The sequence below is a fragment of the Morus notabilis genome, unplaced genomic scaffold, assembly GCF_000414095.1.
Source record: "Morus notabilis unplaced genomic scaffold, ASM41409v2 Scaffold98, whole genome shotgun sequence".
Lineage (NCBI taxonomy): Eukaryota > Viridiplantae > Streptophyta > Magnoliopsida > Rosales > Moraceae > Morus > Morus notabilis.
In genome coordinates, this window is record NW_010359472.1 from 460244 (window position 1) to 464669 (window position 4426).

The 4426-nt window shown below is 42.3% G+C and overlaps 1 pseudogene; it reads left to right on the plus strand.

Moving 5' to 3' along the window:
* LOC112090887 overlaps positions 1-4426 on the plus strand; it is a 15295-nt pseudogene that overhangs the window by 5948 nt on the left and 4921 nt on the right.

Consider the following 4426-nt stretch of genomic DNA (forward strand, 5'->3'; position numbering starts at 1 on the left):
GCGCGCCCACACCCAGGCGCGCGCCCGTGCGCCCAGAGCAGGAACGGGCACTGCAGCGCGCCTAGATGGCAGCCCCACGCACTGCAGCACGCCCAAAGGCGCTACATCACACCCCAGCCTGCAACAACGGGATCCTCTTCCAAAAACGCGTGCCGCAGTGTGTTTTCACACAGGCTGCAGTGCGCATATGAAGCCCTAGCTCTGAAACTGAGTAGTATAAAAGGAAAGAGAGGCCATTTGAGAAAGGGAGCCCAGAAATATGAAGAAAACATTAAAAGGAGGCCGAAATCCTTCATCTTGGAGGTCCTTGGAAGTTATTCAATGGATATTGGATTTTATCTTCTTTCATCTATTTTTCCATGTTGAGCTAGACATTAAATCTAGGACTTGATGTAGTTTTATTTGAACTATGTTTTGAATATTTTTTTAATTGTTAATTTAATTTCGTTTTCAATTCATTTATGTTTCTCTATGCTTAATGCTTCTAATTTATTTGGCCAATGAGTTAGATGATTTTTAGATTGCGAATTTGATGCTTGAGAGAGATTGAGTTCATTATCTAGATTTGAGAAACATAGTCTAGGTTGTTGTGAGACCGAGAGGAGATCAACGGTTAGATAATCAAATTAGGATTTAGGTCGTTGTGAGGCCAAGAGGCGATCAATATTCCTATTTTCTAATTCTAAAGGCGAAGCTTAATTTGGGTTTAAATATTCATTTCAAATAGGGATATTATTTTGGGTATTTAAATACAATTTCTTGTGAGGCACTCGAGAGAGGTTGCGAGATGACATTAGAGCCTTGATTAATGAATTGAACGGAATTGATTAGCGATTACATAATAGGATGAACGTAGGAATAATAAAGCGAAATCAAGTCCCTAGACCATTTGTGTATAGATACTTTATTTTTATTCTTGTATTTATTTTATTTTTGTTCTCAATTATCATCTTATTAGGTTGCCTAGATAAAGTTAAGTTACAATAATCACGATACTTAACGGCAATTCTAAACCCAATCCCTATGGAGATGATACTCACTCACCTTATACTCAAAACTTGACATCGTACGCTTGCAGAAATTTATTATACAAAAATAAATTCGCACTAAGTGCCATCAAACATTTCTAATTGACACACTCATCTCGGAGGAGGTTCAGTTGTGTAACAATTTCGATGATCTTGGTGATTTTCTCTGCATTTCTGAATCTGAGAGTTCCGGTCCTTGTGAGATGGCCAACAACGCTGCCATTTTTAAAGACTCACAAGGCAGACGAGCCAAGTTTTGGCAACCACGCTTTGAAGAGCTACCTCATGAGAAAGAAAAGCCAAAATCATCTGCCGAAGAGACCCCAACACTCAAGCTGGCTCAACTGCCTGAGGATCTGAAACATGTCTTCCTGGGAGCTGGTGATACCTTTCCTGTTATCATTTTGTCTAAACTTGATGCATTCCAAGAGCAATGGTTAGTTGACATGCTGCGTGAACACAAATCGGTATTAGGTTGGACGATTATTGACGTTAAGGGTATTAGCCCCTTAATTTGCTCCCACCACATTAACTTGAAAGATGGGGTTAATCCACGAAGGGATCCGCAAAGGAGACTGAACCCGACGATGAAAGAAGTCGTGAAGAATGAAGTCTTGAAGCTTCTGGATGCAAGAATCATTTATCCAGTCACTGATAGCAAGTGAGTCAGTCTAACTCAAGTAGTGCCCAAGAAATCAGGGGTGACAGTGGTAGAGAATGAGAAAGGAGCTCTTGTTCCCACAAGGACTGTGACGGGCTGGCGTATGTGCATTGACTATCGAAAGCTGAACCCCGCCACCCGCAAGGATCATTTCCCATTTCCGTTCATCGACCAAATCCTAGAACGCGTGGCTGGACATCCTTACTATTGCTTTCTTGATGGCTACTCAGGTTACTATCAGATCGAGATCGTATTAGAGGATCAAGATAAGACTACTTTTACCTGTCCTTTTGGAACTTATGCTTTTCGGCGTATGCCATTTGGATTGTGTAATGCACCAGCCACCTTCTAGAGGTGCATGATGAGCATGTTTAGCGACATGGTCGAGAAGTGTATGGAAGTGTTCATGGATGACTTGACCATTTTTGGTGACTCCTTCGACTCGTGCCTTCTCAACTTAGAAGCTGTTCTGACTAGATGTGAAGAGAAAGGCCTTGTGCTTAACTGGGAGAAGTGCCACTTCATGGTACCATCAATCATAGTCTTGGGGCATGTTGTTTCTGAGAGAGGGATTGAGGTTGATCAGTCTAAGATTGAACTCATCTCCAATTTGCCCACCCCAAAGACTGTCAAGGAAGTTCGGTCATTTCTAGGGCATGCTTGTTTTTATAGGAGGTTCATACAAAATTTTTCAACGATTTCCCATCCATTATGTAACCTCCTAGCCAAAGATGCCATTTTTGAGTGGACACCTGAGTGTGAGGATGCCTTTTGAACGCTCGTGGCGAAACTGACTTCCGCCCCCATCATTCAGTCACCGGATTGGAGCTTACCATTCAAGATCATGTGTGACGCAAGCAACCATGCTGTTAGGGCTGTCCTAGGTCAGAGAAGGGAGGGGAAGCCCTTTGTTGTGTACTACGCTAGCCGAACTCTTAACAACGCTCAAATGAATTATTCAACCACTGAAAAAGAGTTGCTCGCTATAGTGTTTGCACTTGACAAGTTCCGTGCATACTTGATTAGTTCACCCATTACCGTCTTCACAGATCATTCTGCCCTCAAGTATCTCCTTTCAAAAAAGGATGCTAAGGCGCGATTAATTCGGTGGATCCTTCTGTTGCAGGAATTTAACTTGACCATTAAGGACAAGAAAGGTGTTGAGAATGTTGTGGCAGATCACTTGTCTCGATTGGATTTTAAAGACTCTACTGATGCCCCTGCCATTCGAGATGACTTCCCCGATGAGCATCTCTTCGCGGTCACCAAGCTACCTTGGTATGCTCACATCGTCAATTACTTGGTGACCGACAAACTTCCTTCTGATTGGAATGCACAAGATAAGCACAAGTTTCTGGTCGAGGTGCGTAATTTCTTTTGAGATGATCCGTACCTGTTTAAGTACTGCCCTGACTAAATCATGAGGCGTTGCATTCCTGATGATGAGATTCTTAGTGTTTTGAACTTTTGTCATAACGATGCCTGTGGTGGTCACTTCTCTGTGAAAAAGGCTGCCGCAAAAATCTTACAGTGTGGTCTTTATTGGCCCACTTTGTTCAAGGACACTAATGAGTTTTGTCATTCATGTGTGAGGTGTCAAAATTTAGGTGCCTTGTCTTGATGCCATATGATGCCTTTGAACCCAATTCTTGTGATAGAAATATTCGATTGTTAGGGGATAGATTTTATGGGACCTTTTCCACCTTCTTTTGGTTACCTCTACATTCTCCTTGCTGTGGATTACGTTTCTAAATGGGTAGAAGTCGTGCTGTGTCAGACTAATGATAATGTGACAGTTGTGAAGTTCTTGAAAGAGAATGTGTTATCTAGGTTTGGTACTCTGCGTGCTATCATTAGTGATCAAGGCACCCATTTTTGCAACCGATCTTTTGAAGCTCTCATGAGAAAATATGGTGTCATTCATAAGGTTGCAACTACCTACCATCCACAGACTAATGGTCAAGCTGAGTTGGCGAATAGGGAGATTAAACAGATTCTGGAAAAGACAGTAAATCCCGACCGTAAGGATTGGTCCTCACGTCTTCTTGACACTCTCTGGGCATACCGTACTACTTACAAGTCCCCTCTTGGGATGTCTCCCTACAGGCTTGTCTTTGGAAAAGCCTGTCATTTACCTGTAGAGCTCAAGCATAAAGCTTATTGGGCTATTAAAGCCCTTAACTTCGATCTTAGTTATGCAGGTATTAATCGCAAGCTCCAGCTGTCAGAAATTGAGGAGCTAAGAAATGATGCTTTCGATAATTCCAGGATCTACAAGGCAAAGATGAAAGCAGCACATGACAAATAGATCCTGCGAAAGAACTTTGAGCTGAATCAGAAGGTGCATCTCTATGACTCCCGTCTATATCTCCACCCAGGTAAGTTTAGGTCGCGGTGGACTGGTCCATTTATGGTGAAACGAGTTTTTCCCAACGGTGCTGTTGAGGTCGAGGACCCGAGCGATGGGAGAGTATTCAGAGTCAATGGCCAGAGACTGAAATACTACATTGAGCGTGTGAGCCAGGCTGAAGAGATCATTCTCGAGGCTCTGGTTTACCAACCTTGAGGAGTTTGCTTCCAACCCTTTTGTATCATATTTTTGTTTCTTTGTTTCGTTTGGTGTGTTTTGTGTGCTTTTATTTTCAGTTTGTTTTTGTGTGATTTTATATTTGTTTGTGTGTTTTGGATAATTAGTTTAAGAGGCTCGGCTTAGTTTCAATGTTCATCATCTAGGTGT